Source organism: Macaca mulatta, chromosome 3 (genome assembly GCF_049350105.2).
Source record: "Macaca mulatta isolate MMU2019108-1 chromosome 3, T2T-MMU8v2.0, whole genome shotgun sequence".
Lineage (NCBI taxonomy): Eukaryota > Metazoa > Chordata > Mammalia > Primates > Cercopithecidae > Macaca > Macaca mulatta.
This window is the reverse complement of record NC_133408.1, coordinates 95,761,235-95,783,854: the sequence shown is the minus strand read 5'-3', so window position 1 is coordinate 95,783,854 and position 22,620 is coordinate 95,761,235. Positions and strand designations below refer to the sequence as shown.

The 22,620-nt window shown below is 38.7% G+C and overlaps 1 pseudogene across 1 annotated transcript in view; it reads right to left on the bottom strand.

The window, feature by feature from the left end:
- LOC106997463 (protein C-mannosyl-transferase DPY19L1-like) overlaps window positions 1-22,620 on the bottom strand; it is a 104,613-nt pseudogene that overhangs the window by 13,455 nt on the left and 68,538 nt on the right. The window contains exons 10-14 of the transcript XR_013415408.1: window positions 21,957-22,032; window positions 19,601-19,660; window positions 18,990-19,070; window positions 8,573-8,657; window positions 6,283-6,356 (exon numbers count right to left, since the gene is read on the bottom strand). The product of XR_013415408.1 is annotated as a protein C-mannosyl-transferase DPY19L1-like (transcript). The remainder of the gene's footprint in view (window positions 1-6,282; window positions 6,357-8,572; window positions 8,658-18,989; window positions 19,071-19,600; window positions 19,661-21,956; window positions 22,033-22,620) is intronic.

Sequence of the window (22,620 nt, the reverse complement as noted above, 5' to 3'; positions counted from 1 at the left end):
TACGCAACCTACAGAATGGGAGAAGATTTTTGCACTCTACCCATTCAACAAAGGTCTAATACCCAGAATCTACAAGGAACTTAAACAAATGTACAAGAATAAAATAGCCCCATCAAAAAGTGGACAAATAATATGAACAGCCACTTCTCTAAAGAAGACATCTACACGGCCAACAAACATATGATAAAAAGCTCAACATCACTGATCATTAGAGAAATACAAATCAAAACCATAATAAGATACCATCTCACACCAGTCAGAATGGCGATTATTAAAAAGCCAAGAAACAAAAGATGCTGGTGAGGCTATGGAGAAATAGGCACACTTTTATACCACTGGGGGAAATGTAAATTAGTTCCAACATTGTGGAAGACGGTGTGGCGATTTCTCAAGGATCTAGAATCAGAAATACCATTTGACCCAGCAATCTCATTACTGGATATATAGCCAAAGGAATATAAATCACTCTACTATAAAGACATGTGCACGTATGTTTAGTGCAGCACTGTTTATAGTAGCAAAGACATGGAACCAACAAAAATGCTCATCAATGATAAACTGGATAAAGAAAATGTGGTACATATACACCATGGAATACCACGCAGCCATAAACAGGAATGAGATCATGTCCTTTGTGGGGACATGGATGAAGCTGGAAGTCCTCATCGTCGGCAAACTAACACAGTAACAGAAAACCAAACACTGCATGTTCTCACTCAGTGCGAGCTGAATAATGAAAACACATGGACACAGGGAGGGGAACAATACACACTGTGGCCTGTCAGGGGTGGGAGGCAAGGGGAGGAAGAACATCAGGACAAACAGTTAATGCATGCATGTTGGACTTAAAACTTAGATGACAGGTTGATAGGTATAGCAAACCACCATGGTACATGTATACCTATCTAACAAACCTACATGTTCTGCACATGTATCCCGGAACTTACAGTAAAATATATAAATAAAAAAGAAAGATATATTTTTTAAAAAACACCCTTATGAGTTATTTCTGGAATTTTCAATTTAGTATTTTCAGACTGCAGTTGACTGCAGGGAATTAAAACCATGGAACCTTGGATAAGGGGGAACTACTGTACAAGCAGGTTGCTAAGATCAGTCTTGTGTACGTCTCCTGATAGGTGTGTATGAGAGTTTCTCTACGGTGCACACCTAGAAATGGAATTGCTAAGCCATAGTGTATGTGTATCTTCAGTTTGTTAGGTTTCTACTATCTATTACTGTATAACAACCCTTCCCAAAACTTGGGGCCTCATAGTGAATCATAATAGAGTGGTAGTAGGCTCACACCTATAATCCCAGCACTTTGGGAGGCCAAGGTGGGAAGATCACACAAGCACAGGAGTTTTAGACCAGTCTGGGTAACAAAGCAAGACCTGATCTTGCTTTGTTAAAAAAAAAAAAAAAAAAAGCAGGGCATGGTGGCAAGTGCCTGTAGTCCCAGCTGCTCAGCAGGCTGAGGTAGGAGGATCACTTGAGCCTATGAGGTCAAGGCTGCCGTGAGCTATGATCATGCCACTTGCACTCCAGGCTGAGTGGCAGAGTGAGACCCTATCTCTAAAATGAAAAAAAAAAAAAGTTTAAAAACTGTAGTAATGGTTGCACAACTTTTTAAATGTACTAAAAATCACCCAACTGTACACTTATATGGTTGAATTCTATGGTATGTAAGTTATACCATAAAGTTGTTTTTTAAAAAATTACATAGCTTAAAAAACAATAAAAGTCATTTATTTTGCTCAAGGATCTGGTATTTGGGCAGAGATTAGCAGGGATATTTCATCTGCTCCGAGGATGAACTGTCAATTGGAGGATCCAAATTCTAGGATCCTCACATGATTGCAACTTGGTACTGGCTGGCAAGGGAGCCTCTCTCTGGGACTGTGTGGGCTTCCTGACAGCATGGTGGCTAGGCTCCAAGAACAAGTATTCCAAGAGACCTGAACAGACAGAAGCTGCAGGCTTCTTCTGACCCAGCATTTGACGTCCCAGAGTGTTACTTCTGCTGCATTCTTTTTTTGAGATGGAGTCTCACTCTGTCACCCGGTCTGGAGTGCAGTGGTGTGATCTCAGCTCACTGCAGCCTCTTCCTCCCAGGTTCAAGTGATTCTCCTGCCTCAGCCTCCTGAGTGTTTGGGACTACAGGCACGTGCCACAGTGTTTTGTATGTTTAGTAGAGACAGGGTTTCACCATGTTGGCCAGGCTGGTCTCCGAACTCCTGACCATATGATCTGCCCGCCTCAGCCTCCCAAAGTGCTGGGATTACAGGAATGAGCCACCGCGCCCGGCTACTTCTGCTGCATTCTATTGGCCAAGAAGTCACTAAGACCAGCCCAGATTTAAGGAGAAGGGACTCAACCTCTCAATGGGAACAGTATCAGAAAATGTGGCCATCTTCAATGTATCATACAAGGTAATTCCAAATGGTTTCCCAAGTGGTAGTACCAATGACATTCCCACTTGTGAGATATGCTCTTTGACCTCACCAACACATGACAGACTTTTAAATTTTTGCTGTTCAAGTGAGTATACAAGTGTTGTGGACTTATTTTGTATTTCCTAATTTCTAAGAAATTTGAGCACCTTTTCAAATGCTTATTGGTTGTTCATATCTCATCTGTGAAATTTTGCTCAAGTTTTTTATTCATTGTATTATAGAGTACTCTTTTTCTTATTTGTAGGAAATCTTTCTATATTCTCAATACTAGTTGTCTTAGTTTGTTTTCTGATGTATAACAATACCACAGATTGAATAATGTATAAACACTAGAAGTTTTTTGGGCTCATAGTTCTGGAGGCTGTGAAGTCCAAAAGCATGGCACAGGATCTGGCACACGAGGGCCTTCATGCTGTCTCATCCCATGGTGGAAGGCACAAGAGCAAGAACAGATGGGAGCTGAACTTCACCCTTTTATCACAAACCCACTCCCATGATAACTAACCCACTCCCCCAGTAATGTCATTAATACATTTACGAGGACAGATCACTCATTAACTCACTGCCTCTTAAAGGTTCCACCTCTTAATACTACACAATGCAATTAAATTTCAATGTGAAGTCCAGGTGTGGTGGCTCATGCCTGCAATCCCAGCATTTTGGGAGAACAAGGCAGGAGGACCACTTGAGGCCAGGAGTTCAAGACTAGCCTGGGCAACACAGTGAGACTCCATCTCTACAAAACATAAAAAATTAGCCAGGCATGGTGGCACATGGCTTTGGTCCCAGCTACTCAGGAGGATGAGCCAGGAGGATCACTTGAATCCAGAAGTTCAAGGTTTTAGTGAGCTTTGATTGTACCACTGCACTCCAGCCTGGGCAACAGAGCAAGACTCTGACACTAATAATAATAATAATAATAATAATAATAACAAAAATAAATAATTTCCCCAAGTGTTTTGCAGAGGACATTCAAAACACAGCACTAGTCCATTGTCAGTTACGTAGATGCAAATATCTTCTTCCAGTTTGCGGATTGGCCTTTTGCTTTCTTTACAGTATCTTTGGATGAACAGATACACATGTGGGTCTTTTTCTTCTTCTTCAAGACAAGGTCTCACTCTGACATTCAGGCTGGAGTAGTGTGGCGTGATCATGACTCACTGTAGCCTCAACCTCCTGGGCTCAAGTGATCCTCTCACCTCAGCCTCCTGATTAGCTGGGACTACAGGCATGTCCTCCCATGATGCCTAGCTAACTTTTTTGAGTTTCTGTAGAGACAAGGTTTTGCCACATTGCCCAGGCTGGTCTCCTCCTCCTGGACTCAAGTGATCCTCCTGCCTTGGCCTCCCCAAGTGCTGAGATTATAGGCGTGAGCCACCACAAGCAGCCTGGGTCCTTCTCAAGATATTTCCTCCTATTCCTTTGGTCAATTTGACTAACTCTGCATTAAAGCCATTCTGTCTTTGTTGTTGCTTTATAACTCAATAATTTATAATTTTATAATGGGGGAAGAGTTTCTACACAATGATATTGATAATCTGTGCTGGTCAGAATAGCATATCTCATTGTGGAAAAGGCAAAAATAGGTCACATCCCAGTTTTATAAATAAGGAAATAAGGTCAAACCCAGGACTCCTGACTTTTAATTGAGTTTTCACTCCATCTCCCTAAAAACTTCCTATCACTATATAAATCAAAAGTGCTGGTTTGAGGAAAATAAGGGGCTGGCTTTGCTGCGTGTATTCAATCATTTCTGCTCAACAAATGTTAATTCCATCTTTTTTAGCAGTGATCAGATACACAGGCATGTAGACACTCTTTGTGAAGTGCTAGGTATGTGTAAGCTATTACTATTATTATCATTGTGGTATAAGAGATATATCTGGGGCCAGGCACCGTGGCTCATGCCTGTAATCCCAGCACTTTGGGAGGCCAAAGTGGGCAGATCACGAGGTCAGGAGATCGAGACCATCCTGGCTAACACAGTGAAACCCTGTCTCTATTAAAACTACAAAAAATTAGCCGGGCGTGGTGGCACGTGCCTGTAGTCCCAGCTACTCAGGAGGCTGAGGCAGGAGAATCATTTGAACCCAGGAGGCAGAGGTTGCAGTGAGCCGAGATCACACCATTGCATTCCAGCCTGGACTACACAGCGAGACTCTGTCCAAAATAAGAAAAGAAAAGAAAGAGATATATTTGGATCCTAGCACTTTGGGTGGGTGGATCGCTTGAGGTCAGAAGTTCAAGACCAGGCTGGCCAACATGATGAAACCCCATCTCTACTAAAAATACAAAAATTAGCCAGGCGTGGTGGTGGGTGCCTGTAATCTCAGCTAATTGGGAGGCTGAGACAGGAAGAATCACTTGAACCCAAGAGGCAGAGGTTGCAGTGAGCTGAGATCACACTACTGCGCTCCAGTCTGGGGTGACAGAGCAAGACTCTATCTCGAAAAAAAAAAAAAAATCGGCAAAAGACATGAACAGATACTTCTTAAAAGAAGACACATATGTGGCCAACAAGCACATGAAAAAATGCTCTCTATCACTAATCATTAGAGAAATGCAAATCAAAAAAACAATGAGGTAACATCTCATACCAGCAAGCATGGCTAATCCTAAAAAGTCAGAAAATAACCGATATTACTGAGGTTGTAGAGAAAAGGGAATGCTTATACACTGTTGGTGGGAATTGGGAATGGAAACTAGTTTGGCCACTGTGGAAAGCAGTTTGGAGATTTCTAAAAGAACTTAAAAAAAAACTACCATTCAATTTAGCAATCCCATTACTGGGTGTATAACCAAAGGAATATAAATCATTCTACCAAAAACACACATGCACATATATGTTCACTGCAGCACTGTTCACAATAGCAAAGACATGGAATTAACCTAGATGCCCATCAATGGTAGACTGGATAAAGAAAACGTGGTCCATATACACCATAGGCATAGAAAAGAATGAAATTATGTCCTTTGCAGCAACATGGACAGAGCTGGAGGCCATTATCCTAATCCTAAGCAAATTAACACAGAACAGAAAACCAAATACCACATGCTCTTTTTGGTTTTGTTCTTTGTTTTTTGTTTTTTTTTGAGACACAGTCTCACTCTGTCACCCAGGCTGGAGTGCAGTGATGCAATCTGGGCTCACTGCAACCTCCGCCTCCCAGGTTCAAGTGATTCTCCTGCCTCAGCCTCCTGAGTAGCTGAGATTACAGGCATGCGCCACCACACCCCGCTACTTTTTGTATTTTTAGTAGAGACAGGGTTTCACCATGTTGCTCAGGCTGGTCTTGATCTCCTGACCTTGTGATCCTCCTGCCTCAGCCTCCCAAAGTGCTGGGACTACAGGCGTGAGCCACCACCCCAGCCACCACATGTTCTTATTTATCTCACTTTATAAATGAAGTCCACATGGACACAGAGGGGAATAATAGACACCGGGCCTACTTGAGGGTGGAGGTTGGGAGGAGAGCGAGGATCAACAAACTTCCTATCAGGTACTATGCTCACTATCCCGGTAACGAAATCATTTGTACATCAAACCCCCGCGACACGCATTTTACCCATTTACAGACCTGCACATGTACCCCCTGAGCTGAAAATAAAAGTTGAAAGAAAAAAAAAAAAACAAAAATTCCCTTTGGGGAAAAACTCACTCATCTGCCCTCTCCGGCGATGGCTCATTGATGTAATTCAAACAGCTTCCCACCATCTTTAAGGAAGCAAATGACTCTTTCCCATTCCCCTTCTTTCTCATAGTGCTGCCCTTCTCCTGGCCCCAGGCTGCTGGAAAAACCAAGGAAAGCAGACAGGGCCCTACCTTCCAGAAGCCTTAGGAGCACCACAGCCATGGGCATGGGAAGGATGCCCTTGGGATTCTCACGAAAGATGTACCTGTGAAGGGCAAAGTCCAGTGAGACCAGGATGGGAGCTCCAGATAGAAGGACAACAGAGAAGAAGGAACAGAGGATGGTGCCAGGAGGCTTCCTGCAGGGGGAGGTGTGAGGGGTTGGTGGAGGTGAGGAGAAGTCACGCAGCGCAGGACGCTGTAGGTGCCTGGGGAGCAGTGGAGGCAGTGAAGAGCTGTCATCAGGAAAGCGACATAGGAGACGTGCTGTTTCATTTATTTATTTATTTATTTTTGAGACAGAGCCTTGCTCTGTCACCCAGGCTGGAGTGCAGTGGGGCAATCTCTGCTCACTGCAACCTCCACCTCCCGGGCTCAAGTGATTCTCATGCCTCATCTTCCCAAGTAGCTGGGATTACAGGCACGTGACACCATGCCTGGCCAATTTTTTTTTTCTTTTTTTGTATTTTTAGTAGAGACGGGGTTTCACCATATTGGTCAGACTGGTCTCGAACTCCTGACCTCAGGTGATCCGCCCACCTTGGCCTCCCAAAGTGTTGGGATTACAGGCGTGAGCCACCGTGCCGGGCCTCGAGATGTGCCATTTTAGAAAGATCTGTCCTCATAGACGCATGGAAGAAGCTAGGAATGAGGGAGAGAAGAAATGAGGAGAAACAGGCCCGACTCCTCCCAGGTGAACCTCCTCCCTTGGCCTCCCAGGCCCTCACTCCTTCCGTTCCCCTCATTTACTAGGAGAGGAACTGTGTCCAGAGCGCCCCAAAACCTGAAGGCAGAATGCAGTCCTGGATTGTTGTGGATCTTGGCCACGTTTCAAAAGAGACCTTGCTGAGCCCATGTCCTGAATAAAATGAAGGAAATGGACTCCTGGCTTCCAAATATTTCTTCAGATGGGAGACTGCTCAAACGAAGTCCTGCCCTGATAAAATGAGGAGTACGGCAGCAAGGGGGCGCTCCCCCAGCACGTGGCGGTCCGGGCTCCCTCACTCAGGGATCTGTGACTCAGGGTTTCCAGCACTCTAGCTGGCTTTCCTGCTTCAACCACGTTCTTTTTTGGGGTGTATTTGAATATTAAGCTAATACTTGTTTCATTGCTTTAAACGAGGTGTGCTTTTGAGAAGCATGGTCAATACAGCAGGAGTGAATGTTTGTATGCCCCTGTAGCTTAATAAGGAGAGCATAATTCATTTAAAATGGACTGACTCCCATCCTAAGCCTGACCAGCACTCCATTCTTATATTAAAGAAATAATCCAAAAGGAAAAAGAAAAGTTATAAGCATGAAGTTCTCTGTCACAACATTTTACATAATAGTGAAAACTTGGAACCACCAACAGAGAATCGAGTTACGCACTTAAGTATAATACTAAGTGTGATACTCAGTGTGATGATGGACAACTAATAAAACATGCATTATGAGGCTGGGTGCAGGGGCTCACACCTGTAATTTCAGCACTTTGGGAGGCCGAGGTGGGTGAATCTATCTGAGGTCAGGAGTTTGAGACCAGCCTGACCAACATGGTAAAACCTGTCTCTACTAAAAATATAAAAATTAGCCAGGCGTGGTTGAGGGCACCTGTAAACCCAGCTACTCAGGAGGCTGAGGCAGGAGAATTGCTTGAACCTGAGAGGCAGAGGTTGCAGTGAGCTTAGATGGCACCACTGCACTCCAGCCTGGGGGACAGAGTGAGACTGTCTTGCTCACACCTATAATCTCAGCACTTTGGGGGTCCATAGCAGGTGAATCACTGGAGCCCAGGAGTTTGAGACCAGCCTGAGACTCCATCTCTATGCAAAAAAAAAAAAAAAAACCAAAACAAAAACAGGCCAATGTGGTGGCTGGCTGGGTGTGGTGGCTCCCACCTGTAATCCCAGCACTTTGGCAGGCCGAGGCGGGTGGATGACCTAAGGTCAGGAGTTCGAGACCAGTGTGACCAACATGGTGAAATCCCATCTCTACTAGATACAAAAAATTAACCAGGCGTGGTGGTGCATGCCTGTAATCCCAACTATTTGGGAGGCTGAGGCAGGAGAATGGCTTGAACCAGGAGGTGGAGGTTGCAGTGAGCCAAGATTGCACCACCGAACCCCAGGCTGGGCAGCAAGAGTGAAACTCCGTCTAAATAAATAAATAAATAAATAAATAAATAAAATTTAAAAACAAACAAACCAATCATTGTGAATGCTGGGGGAAGGTTGAAAAGAGGAAAATGCAGAATACAAAATTAGACAAAGGGACGAGGCACCTGGGAGAATAGGAGTCGAACTCGCTTCCGTCTTCATTTCTTCTTCTCTTCTTCCTGTATTTTTTCTCCATTTCTTCCACAAGAACTGTGAGAACATGGGAAATGAGCTAATTTATTAGGGTGATTTACTACAGTGATTTTCTTCTGCTTTTAAGTTGTTACTCTTTGGGAGGGCAGGAGCTTAGAATCCAAGTGCAATAAAAGGTAGAGAAGACACTGTGTGTGGGTAAAAGCAGCGCAGAGCTTCCTGGGCCATCTCAGCTAGACCAGTGCCTTTTTCTTCCCCCCTGGGCCCTGAATATATCTCCATCACCTTCCTGAATGCCATGGGGTAACCATCTGGTTTTGAAACAAGCTGTGAGGAGCCTGGCACGTAGTAGGCACTCAATGAAAACTGTGACAATAACAAAGCGTTCCTTTGTAATGCAGGGCTCTATTGTTTTGGCTTTCAGAGAAGGCAATGTAACTGACATACTGAGATCATTAAACAGCAAAGGAACTAAGAAGGCAAAAGAAAGCAGTGCTTTCAACTATTTCTGTTTTCCAGAATACTTGTTGAAACTGTAAAAGGAGATTTAGAATCACAAAAAGTAGGCCAAGGGTAAGAAAAACTCTTCATACCCAAGAGAATTCAGCTGACCAAATTAAGTCTAATCCAGAATAAACAGCTCTCATCTGGAAATCTAGCAGTTCCAGAAAGTACTGTCCAAGGGGAAAAAGACTCACAATGTTGATCTGCATAATTATATAACCCCTTAAGAAAGAGGCAGGAAGCACTATGGTGCTGGAGTGCACAGGGAAAATCAAATGTGAGCACAAGCAAAGCTGGGCTCACTCGAGAAAATAACAGTTCTCAGTTTCTTCTGAAAGAACAGTTTGTTCTTTCTGTACCCCTCTCTGTGAATCTCTTGTAATACCTCATGCCAATAATGAGAGTAGTTATGCAGATCAAATTCCTTACCGATAATGCTCCATCTTCTAACCATCAGTGAAAATTAATCTTTTTGTTTCATTCACTCATCCAATAATAAGTGATTACTAACATATATTGAACAATTACTACACTATGTGCCAGGAGATGTGCTAACAACTTCAAATGCATAATAGATATTTAGTTACTCTTATTAGTAGATAGTCTTCCCAATTTTTGCAGGAAAAACTTGAGCCGAAGTAGAACTCAAATTTAGATCAAGCCGGGCAAAGTGGTGTAAGCCTGTAGTCCCAGCTATTCAAAAGGCCTCCGAGGCAGGAGGGTTGCTTGAGGTCAGGAGTTCAAAGCCAGCTTGGGCAACACAGCAAGACTCTGTCTCAAAAAAAAAAAAAAAAGGATCATACCTAACATATGTAATTCATCACACTCAAATGGCAAGAGAGCTTTAGAGCTGGGAAATACACTTAGCAATCTTCAAGTTCAGATGCCCTCATTATTGCTTACCTTCTTCTATTATGAAAAATTTCAGATATATTCAATAGCAGTCAAAGAGCATAATAAACTTATTTTTATACTATAGTAAAACTATAGTAAACCACTCAGTGTCAATAATTATCAATGTATGGCCGATCTTGTTTCATATTTACCCACACTCATCTTCCTCCTGATATCTCATATAACATTTTTTGCTGTTTTTTAAACTTATTTGGAAATAATTTCAAATTTACAAGTAAGTTGCAAAGATGAAAATAATAAAAAGAACACCCATTACCATTTATCCAGATTCACCTGTTAACATTGTATCCCCTCTGCTTTATTTGTACACGCTATCTCCCCCTGCACAAACACACTCACACACACTTTTTTCTGAACTATTTGAGGCTACATTATAAACATCATTATCTTTTACCCCTAAATACTTAATGTGTATTTCCCAAGAAAAGGACATTCTCTTATGTACCATGGTACAGTTATCAAATTCAATAAATGTAAACTAATTCAATCATTTTATTTTCTCTACCACTTGTATTCCAATTTTGTGAATTGACCCAATAATGTTATTTTTTTATTTTTTATTTTTTTCCTATAGAGATGGGGTTTTGCCATGTTGCCCAGTCTGGTCTTGTACTCTTGGACTCAATCCATCCATCCACCTTGGCCTCTCAAAGTGCTGGGATCACAGATGGGAGTCACTGTACCCGACCCCAATAATGTTGTTTACAGCATTTCTTTTCCCTCCATTACAGGACCCAGTTTTAGGTCAGGTATTGCATTCAATTGTCAGTTTTATTTTATTATTTTATTTTATTTATTTTTGAGACAGAGTCTCACTCTGTTGCCCAGGCTGGAGTGCAGTGGTGATCTTGGCTCACTGCAACCTCTACCTCCCAGGTCAAGCCATTGTCCTGCCTCAGCCTCCCAAGTAGCTGGGATTGCAGGCGCATGCCACCATGCCTGGCTAATTTTTGTATTTTTTGTAGAGACAGGGTTTCGCCATGTTGGCCAGGCTGGTCTTGAACTCCTGACATCTGGTGATCCACCCACCTCGGCCTCCAAAAGTGCTGGAATTACAGACATGAGCCACTGCACCCAGCCTGTCAGTCTCTTTTAATTAAGAAAATTTCGGCCTGGCGCAGTGGCTCATGCCTGTAATCCCAGCACTTTGGGAGGCCGAGGCGGGCGGATAACAAGGTCAGGAGATCGAGACCATCCTGGCTAACATGGTGAAACCCTGTCTCTCCTAAAAATACCCCAAAAAAAGAAAGAAAATTAGCTGGGCGTGGTGGCAGGTGCCTGTAGCCCCAGCTACTCGGGAGGCTGAGGCAGGAGAATGGTGTGAACCCGGGAGGCGGGGCTTGCAGTGAGCTGAGATCGCACCACTGCACTCCAGCCTGGGTGACAGAGCAAGACTCCGTCTCAAAAAAAAAAAAGGAAAAAAAGAAAAAAAAGAAAATTTCCCAAACCTTTGTCCTTTATGACATAGACTTTTTAGAAAAATAAATTCCTTTTTCTTTCTCCTTTTAAGATGTTCCTTGTGTAGAGGTTGTCTGCTGTTTCCTTATGATTAGATCCAAGATGTGCACTCTTGGCCAGTATACTGACTAGGTGACATTGTGTCCTTTACAGGGAGGCATCCTGTAAGGATGCATACATCTGGAGGCATATGATGGCCAGTGTCAATACTGATCACCAGTTAAGGCTGTTGCCTGATTTCATCCCTGTACAATTACTGTTGCCTGATTTCATCCCTGTACAATTTCATCCCTGTACAATTTCCTTCTTAGAGATAATTAACAGTCTGTGGGGCAACACTTTTGAGATCAAGAAATATCCTGCTTATCATCAAAATTTCCCCTAGATTCAGCATCTGTAATTAGTTACCCACTGCTATTATGCCAAATCTTAGTAGCCTAAAACAACAGGTATTTATGAACTCAGACAGTTCCTATGGGTCAGGAATTTGGCAGTGGCTTGGCTGGGTGGTTCTGGCTCAGGGTCTCTAATGAGGTTGCATTTAAGCTGCCAGCCAGAAGCTGCAGCCATCTGAAGGCTTGCCTGGGGCTGGAGAATCTACTTCCAAGATGATTCATTCACATGCCTGGCAAGTTAGTGCTAGAACTAAGGCCTCAGTTCCTTATCACATGGAACTTTCCATAGGGCTACTGGACTGTCATCATGACATGACAGCTGGCTTCCCCTAGAGAAAGAGATCTCAGAGAGAAAGCAAGGAGAAAGCAGTGCCTCCTGTGACCTACTCTTGGAAGTCATACACTGTCACTTCCACCATATTCATTCTACTTGCCCACATTCAAGGGGAAAATTAAGCATTAACTTTTTTTTTTTTTTTGAGACAGAGTCTTGCTCTGTCACCCAGAAAATAACTAGAAATTGCTTTAAAAATTCTTTTGATTAGAAATTAAATATCATAAAACTTAAACTTTTAAAAAACCACAAATAGCCAATCTATAAGATACATAAAAAAGTACTACATACTCATAAGAAAATTTTAGCTTTAAAAGCATTGATCAGAAAGTAAGAGAGGTGAAAACAACAGAGCTAAGCATTTCCCTTGGGCATCAGAAGAGAGGAAATAAGAAGAAGTAAGAATAAGGACAGGAATTGGTGACAAAGAGAAACACAACAAAACCAAAGAGGACTAAAAAAAGGTATAACTTTAAAAATATTAAAACAATAGACCTCTAGAGCAAGTCTAATAAAGGAAACAAAAGATGCAAACAAAAAGCAAAACAAAAAAAGGCAGAAATAACTATGGACTCAACGTAACTAAAATAAGAATAGTAGGCTACATAGTTTGCTAATAAATTGTAAAACCTAGGTAAAATGGATACATTTCTGGAAAATGATAAAACACCAAAACTGGCACAAAAAGAAACAGAAAACTTGAATAGAACAAAAAGCATTCAAATATCTGAAATAGAAATCAAGTATTTTCCCTCCCCAAAACCCCTCGACAGAGATGGTTAACACACATAAATTATTAAACTTTCAAAAAAATCTTTCCCAAGTTGCCAGAAAGTAGGAAAAATTTTTTAAAAAGACCACCAAAAACAAACAAACACAACAGCTCTTAATAGGAGACCAATATTAATTCCAAATCCAAATAAGGAGAAGCCAACCAAAGAACAAAAAGATCACTTCCCGTATATGCATATACACAAAAATTCCAATAAGAATTTTAACTGACTAAATTCTAAAAGCATTATCCATTTGATAACATATATAAAATGTGCAAAATTCCTCTAAAGACATAAACTACCAAAGTTCACTCCAGATGAACTGGAGAGATACCTAATGAAATTGAATTTGTAGCCAAAAAAAAATCTACTTACAAAGAAAGCTCCAGGCCGTGAGGGCTTTACTGTCAAATTCTACCAAACATTTAAGGAAGAGATAATACCAATTCCACACAAAAATCTCTCTGAAAACAGGAGACAGAACACTTGCAAATAACTTTAGGAGATGACATTACCCTGAAGCCAAAACCAGACAAAATCATTACAAGAAAAGAAAACTACAACAAATATTCCTCATGAATAATAGATGAACATCCTTAAAAATATTAGCCAACCAAATCCAGCAATATAGAAAAGAAATACTACATTTGAGCAGGTGAGGTTTATCCCAGGATACAAGCTAGATCAACACTCATATATCAAAAAATGTGTCGACTTCCAAATATGGCAGACTGAAGAAACTGGTATTTCCCATTCTCCAAAACAACTTTAAAATTGGACAAAATTATTTAAAAACACACTCATAACAGGTTCTAGAAATTAACCAAAAGGAAGCAACAACGTGGGAAGCATTCATTCATAAAAAACGGAGAAACTCTGGGTAAAAACAGTGGGAGTCTGTGGCATTTTTTTTTTTTATACTTTAAGTTCTAGGGTACATGTGCATAACGTGCAGGTTTGTTACATATGTATACTTGTGCCATGTTGCTGTGCTGCACCCATCAACTCGTCAGCACCCAACTACTCGTCATTTACATCAGGTATAACTCCCAATGCAATCCCTCCCCCCTCCCCCCTCCCCATAATAGGCCCCGGTGTGTGATGTCCCCCTTCCCGAGTCCAAGTGATCTCATTGTTCAGTTCCCACCTATGAGTGAGAACATGCGGTGTTTGGTTTTCTGTTCTTGTGATAGTTTGCTGAGAATGATGGTTTCCAGCTGCATCCATGTCCCTACAAAGGACACAAACTCATCCTTTTTTATGGCTGCATAGTATTCCATGGTGTATATGTGCCACATTTTCTTAATCCAGTCTGTCACTGATGGACATTTGGGTTGATTCCAAGTCTTTGCTATTGTGAATAGTGCCGCAACGAACATACGTGTGCATGTGTCTTTATAGCAGCATGATTTATAATCCTTTGGGTATATACCCAGTAATGGGATGGCTGGGTCATATGGTACATCTAGTTCTAGATCCTTGAGGAATCGCCATACTGTTTTCCGTAATGGTTGAACTAGTTTACAATCCCACCAACAGTGTAAAAGTGTTCCTATTTCTCCACATCCTCTCCAGCACCTGTTGTTTCCTGACTTTTTAATGATTGCCATTCTAACTGGTGTGACATGGTATCTCATTGTGGTTTTGATTTGCATTTCTCTGATGGCCAGTGATGATGAGCATTTTTTCATGTGTCTGTTGGCTGTATGAATGTCTTCTTTTGAGAAATGTCTGTTCATATCCTTTGCCCACTTTTTGATGGGGTTGTTTGTTTTTTTCAGAAGTTGAATCCCTGAATAGACCAATAGCAGGCTCTGAAATTGAGGCAATAATTAATAGCCTACCAACCAAAAGAAGTCCAGGACCAGATGGATTCACAGCTGAATTCTACCAGAGGTACAAGGAGGAGCTGGTACCATTCCTTCTGAAACTATTCCAATCAATAGAAAAAGAGGGAATCCTCCCTAACTCATTTTATGAGGCCAACATCATCCTGATACCAAAGCCTGGCAGAGACATAACAAAAAAAGAGAATTTTAGACCAATATCCCTGATGAACATCGATGCAAAAATCCTCAATAAAATACTGGCAAACCGGATTCAGCAGCACATCAAAAAGCTTATCCACCATGATCAAGTGGGCTTCATCCCTGGGATGCAAGGCTGGTTCAACATTCGCAATTCAATAAACATAATCCAGCATATAAACAGAACCAAAGACAAGAACCACATGATTATCTCAATAGATGCAGAAAAGGCTTTTGACAAAATTCAACAGCCCTTCATGCTAAAAACGCTCAATAAATTCGGTATTGATGGAACGTACCTCAAAATCATAAGAGCTATTTATGACAAACCCACAGCCAATATCATACTGAATGGGCAAAAACTGGAAAAATTCCCTTTGAAAACTGGCACAAGACAGGGATGCCCTCTCTCACCACTCCTATTCAACATAGTGTTGGAAGTTCTGCCTAGGGCAATCAGGCAAGAGAAAGAAATCAAGGGTATTCAGTTAGGAAAAGAAGAAGTCAAATTGTCCCTCTTTGCAGATGACATGATTGTATATTTAGAAAACCCCATTGTCTCAGCCCAAAATCTCCTTAAGCTGATAAGCAACTTCAGCAAAGTCTCAGGATACAAAATTAATGTGCAAAAATCACAAGCAATCTTATACACCAGTAACAGACAAACAGAGAGCCAAATCAGGAATGAACTTCCATTCACAATTGCTTCAAAGAGAATAAAATACCTGGGAATCCAACTTACAAGGGATGTAAAGGACCTCTTCAAGGAGAACTACAAACCACTGCTCAGTGAAATAAAAGAGGACACAAACAAATGGAAGAACATACCATGCTCATGGATAGGAAGAATCAATATCGTGAAAATGGCCGTACTGCCCAAGGTAATTTATAGATGCAATGCCATCCCCATCAAGCTACCAATGAGTTTTTTCACAGAATTGGAAAGAACTGCTTTAAAGTTCATATGGAACCAAAAAAGAGCCCGCATCTCCAAGACAATCCTAAGTCAAAAGAATAAAGCTGGAGGCATCACACTACCTGACTTCAAACTATACTACAAGGCTACAGTAACCAAAACAGCATGGTACTGGTACCAAAACAGAGATATAGACCAATGGAACAGAACAGAGTCCTCAGAAATAATACCACACATCTACAGCCATCTGATCTTTGACAAACCTGAGAGAAACAAGAAATGGGGAAAGGATTCCCTATTTAATAAATGGTGCTGGGAAAATTGGCTAGCCATAAGTAGAAAGCTGAAACTGGATCCTTTCCTTACTCCTTATACGAAAATTAATTCAAGATGGATTAGAGACTTAAATGTTAGACCTAATACCATAAAAACCCTAGAGGAAAACCTAGGTAGTACACCATTCAGGACATAGGCATGGGCAAAGACTTCATGTCTAAAACACCAAAAGCAATGGCAGCAAAAGCCAAAATTGACAAATGGGATCTAATTAAACTAAAAAGCTTCTGCACAGCAAAAGAAACTACCATCAGAGTGAACAGGCAACCTACAGAAGGGGAGAAAATTTTTGCAATCTACTCATCTGACAAAGGGCTAATATCCAGAACCTACAAAGAAGTCTGTGGCATTTTTACCTCGGTTGCTCCCATCCACCTCGGCACGACCCCCATCTCCCCCATACTGTTAGTGCAACAGTTCTTTTGAAGGCGGCAGGACGGAGTGCGGCTGGTCATAAAAAGAACCTTCACTACTGGAGCAGGCTGACCGGATTTGGGGCGGACAGCTAAAAGCCTACGCTCAGAGGCGCTGTCAGTAAAAGCACTCAGTAGGAAATGAAAGGGTTGGTAGCCTTGCCACTCTCTTCCTTTAACCAATGTCAAAATTAAGAATTTATGAGCCAATGCCCTTGATCAACGTTACATATTTCTAAAAATACTAAAGTTACAACTAAGTTATTTCTAATTTACAAATAACATAGTTTATAGCATCTTGTTTTGGCTCTGGCATAATTTTAGGTGATGACAGAAAATGACGATAATTGCTTTAACCTGAATTAATACCTTAACTGGCTCATTTTCCCCCAGTGAGGAAAACAGATTCCATAAATGCAGGACTAGGGTTATTTCACTTGTCTTCCTGCTTGCGCTCTGCATACTGGCTGACTCACCCACCTTTCAGCTGTCATCCTGATGACTTCCAGGATCCTTCCCTAATGTTCCTCCTGTGTATTCCTGAAGCACTCTGTACTTAATTTTTTATCATAGCCTTTATTACACTGTATTATAACTGCTAGAAATTGTTCCTATTTTCCAAATTTTCCACTAGACCATACCTTACTCAGTTTTGTATCTCTAGGATACTTTCCACTGTCAGGCACACAGGAGGTACTGAATGAATGAATGAATGAATGAATGAATACATTTTCAACTATAGTTTTATAGTTTTAAAAATCTTTCCACAGATTGTAGACCACTCATTTAATGGTCTATGTGTTTTCAATCTTTTAATCAAAAACAACCCTTGTTCTTATGAAAACCTATATGAAAGAGATTAAGGTTAAACTGCCCTGGGTAAAAGAGAGGCTAGGAAATGGGGGAGTAGACAGCCCTCAGGGAAGAGTCCTGGGAAGTCCTAGGACTTCACATAACCCAGTTTCAAAACCATAGCATTAATCTAGTACAGAAAGAAAAATAAAATTATAGGATTTATTTAAATTTATTTAAATTTTCTTTCTGTACTAGAAAGAAAAATAAAATTATAGGATTTTATTTATTTAAATAAATTTAAATAAATTTATTAAATTTAAATAAATTATTTAAATAAATTTAAATAAATTTATTAAATTTAAATAAATTATTTAAATAAATTTATTTATTTATTATTTATTATTATTATTTATTAATTAAATAAAATTATAGGATTTTATTTATTTAAATAAATTTAAATAAATTTATTAAATTTAAATAAATTATTTAAATAAATTTAAATAAATTTATTAAATTTAAATAAATTATTTAAATAAATTTATTTATTTAAATAAATAAAATCCTATAATTTTATTTTTCTTTCTAGTACAGAAAGAAAATTTAAATAAATTTAAATAAATCCTATAATTTTATTTTTCTTTCTGTACTGTATATATAAAATCAAATATAATTTATATATAAATAAAATCCTATAATTTTATTTTTCTTTCTGTACTGTATATATAAAATCAAATATAATTTATATATAAATAAAATCCTATAATTTTATTTTTCTTTCTGTACTAGATTAATAAATTTATTTTTATTAATAAATTAAATTTATAATTTATTACTAAAAATAAATTATAGGAAAAAAGTAGTTTATTTTTTCCATGTTGGTTCTTGTGCTGTTTTTTTAAATTAAATCTTTGACAGCCTCCTGACTTAGGATTTGCTGATTAAAACACCAAAATAAAACAGGCAGAGCAATTACGGACAAGGAAAATCCTTAAAATTATAAGACAGACTTCTCCATTTTATGTTCCCTTCTACCCTAATACCAAAAACAAACAAAAATCTTCTCTAAATAAGACTAACTTGGATTAAATTATCTATAAAGGCTTATAAAAGCCTTTTACAAGTAATGACTTGAAAACTGGGGAGAAAAAAGAATGAGACTATAATACGATCTCTAGCTAAAGCTCTGAAGATGGTGTCTTTACCAGTTAAAAAGAAGCTAGAGAAAAACATCTGTATAGACCTTAAAATTTGATCTTTAATCTCTAGAGTTTTCCTGCTTTAAAATTTAAAAATTTTAGTGATATAGAAGGACCAATAAGAGATTGCTTTAAGAAACTAATTTTGGAGAACAAAAGTCTATATACAATTACATTTACTTTCTATTACATTAAATACATAAAATAATAGGTGAACAGACTTCATCCTAGAATTTCATTTAATAGTGATACATGAATAATTCAATTTATTCTTAGCCTATTCGATTCTTTTCAAGTCTTTCAAGTTTAAGCAAAAAATGCACTTACGTCATCTGCAATACCAAAAATTTTAGATGTCAAATATTTAAGTATGACAGTTCCAAATAACCAAAAACATCCTTGAATAACCTTAAAAAAAAAGAAAACAAAAATAACTTTGATGCTTCATATTCCATAGACATAGGCTAGGAAGAAAAAAATAAATGCTTTAATCATACATGAAATACATATTGCTATCTACAAGAGAAAATGCTAAAAAATGCATCTCAATTTAAAATCAAGCGTGTTGCTCAAAATCAAGGGGCAATAACTAAAAATAAAAATATAATCATACAATCTTATCAAAATTAATATATTTTATAGAAGATTCACACAATCACTGCAGTTAAATTCCCTTTAACAGTTTCTTATACATGCACTGTTTCTCAGATGAAACATGAGTAATAAATAAAACTGGAATTTTTTAACTACATACCCAGGATTCACTTTAACTTGTTTCAAAAAAAGGGCAATTTGGTACATTAAAATTGAGCCCTAATACACTATGAAACTGTTGGATCCCCTGAATTACATAGATCATTTCTTAAAAGTAAAATATAAAACCAATGATATATTTTAGAGAAGAAAAAACATAAGCATTAAAATAGATTGATTCTTACCCATAAACTAAGTTCAGATATATTTATTTTCAGGAAATGTGGTTTCATTGCCAGATTACCCTGAGTAGAAAAAATAACATAGTATACACAGTTACTATTTATAGACATAAATTCAAGTACCAAAAAATTCTTCTAAATAATAAGATACTCAAGTATCTAAAATTTAGCACACAGTCGACTTTCCCACATACCATCCACATGCTTATTTCTACAGTCAGTGACTTCAAGCTATAGCCCTATTATCCAAACAAAGTCAACTAGGTGAGTGCATGACTTTCTAAAGTTGAAAAAGGAAATCACCATATGTAAATGTCTACAACTGATTTGACATATCTGATTTATTTCTGAGCCACGAGGTATATAATATTTTCAGAATTTTGGACAGCAGTCATACAGGCATAAGATTTTCCTTTAGCTAAAAATTACTGACTCAGGGTAAACAACAAATGAAATTTTAATGGATAAACTAAATACTTCTCTTGTCAAATCTTAAGTATTTTCAGGTAGTAACGCTCCCAAACTGTATTACCCTTGGGGAGCTAAAACTACTTCAAACATGGCAAAAATATGATTACAGATCAAAACATAAATATTTGAAACCAAATTAAATCTTTTTGGAAGTTTCTGAATACCTGAGAATACAAAATGTGATACGATTCAGGTTTCAAAGTGATTAATTATAAATATATGCAAATGTGTGTTTATAGTTAAATATGCACAAACATGCTATATTCTGTTATCATTTATTTTTATACACCAGAATATATGGAATATAGATAAATACGCTTAATTCATACTTAAGACGCACCACAGTGTGAAGCATCTAGCAGCATACCTGACATACAGAACTGAAGAGAAATTTCCTACAAAATGTATTTAAATTAGATTTTATTTATATATAATATTCGATTCAATGGTTTCCCTGTCCATAGTACCAAGATTCATGTACTTGATCCTGGGTGATAGCAGTACATGACAAAGTACATATGTAAAACATACAACTGAGTACTTTGTCACTTTGACACAGAACTAAAGAACTATACTTATTAATCCCAAAGTTATGATTTTTCCTATTGTTGCTGAAAATATACCATAATGCTAATTGCTAATTTCTGTAGCTAAGTATACTCAAGGCACAACCTGAAAAGGGTGGTGGCCCAGACTGGGAAGAGGCATATTTTTGAGAAACGGGTTTTTTAATAAATATTATTTGTAAAATAAATGAAAACAGAGGTTTCAAATGTAATGGCTTCTAGAAATTAAGAAACCCCAAATGATCTGAGTAACTTAATTACTCAAGAAGTAGAATACATTCCAATTACAACAGTGAAATACGCTTTTAAAGTTATCGGGAACTAAAGCACATGCACTTTAAACATAAGAAATAAGTTTGCAAAACATTTTAATAGAAACCCACTAAAAAAAAAGGCAGTCTTTAAATTTCAGAAGACTTTTAGACCTACAAAGTCATCCTGCCAGTCAGGCACAGTGGCTCACACCTGTAATCCCAACACTTTGGGAGTCTGAGGTGGGCAGATCACCTGAGGTCGGGAGTTTGAGACCAGCCTGACCAATATGCAGAAACCCCATTTCTACTAATAATACAAAATTAGCCAGGCATGGTGGCATATGCCTGTAATCCCAGCTACTCAGAAGGCTGAGGCAGGAGAATCACTTGAACCCGGGAGGAGGAGTGAGCAAGATTGCGCCATTGCACTCCAGTGTAGGCAACAAGAGCGAAACTCCATTTAAAAAAATAATAATAATAACACAACACAACACAACACAACACAACAAAAAACAAAGTCATCCTGCCAAATGTAGCAGAAGGAATTAGATGACCTTCCACCAATTTGTTCTAATTCTGTAAAATAATCTCTCCATAATCTAAAGCTGTTCTTGGTAGTGATTTACAAAATAAAATTGAATCATCACCTTACTTACACCTTCTGAATAAGTCCATACAAGTAGACAAGGGGCAAAAAACACAACAAAACAAAACAAAAACCCTAAGTAACCAAGGCCTTGATCATCCGATCACAGTGGAATGAAGAGGGGTGGCTACGATAAGATTGCAGTTTGAGGAAAGGGGTTCAAAAAGTGGAGCAGGAGTTGGATAAAAATGGGAAGGAGGAAGGGAGAAGAAAGCATAGAAATCTTTCTGAAATGATACTTTCATTGTTTTTTTTTTTCCTGTTTTAGAAGTGAGTACTTGAACACCATCACATCTAGAATATTCAGTAAGACACTTAAGATGGTTCCTACAGAAAACCCTCATGAATCCTAAGCCAGTGAAGAAGAAATTATTAAACCATTAGTTTCAAAAACAGCCATGTAAGTGTTAAGGAATACTTACCCAAATAATTACCAAAGAAGGATAATAACAACATTGAGTTCCCAAACATCGAAACAAAACAAAATGCAAGAGAAATCTGGAAAAAATCCAAGAAAAAAATATAAGTAATGCACATTAAAAAAAAACCTTTGTTTTTTATTGTGAAATTTGTACATGCCCATAATAAAATTCAAACTGTTCAAAAGAGACTATAAGACTAAAACAGCCCATTCTCCATACCACACTTAAAACTCCCAGAGATAACCATCATGAGCAGTTTCCTGTGCATCCTTCCAGATAATATGTATAAATTCTAGTGTATATATTTTGTTAAACCACAAATGGACACTTACCCTACAAGCTATACTATTTCTTGCTTTTATTTGTAATATGTTTCAGAGAGCTTTCCATATGCATGCAAGCCAATCTAACAATACATTCTGCTTAAGAACTGGAAAAAGTATTCTATTCTATAGATGTACCCTAATTTATTTAACTAGTCCTTTGAATACTGCTAAACACTTAAGTGCTTTCCATTTCTACTTTGTTTTGTTTGGATTTTCCTAATAAAAACACTGGATAAGGATAGACATCCTTATGTGTATACCTTATGTACATGTCAGTACATTTACGAATAAATTACTAGAAGTGAAAATGATGGATCAAGGATATACATATCTTTAAA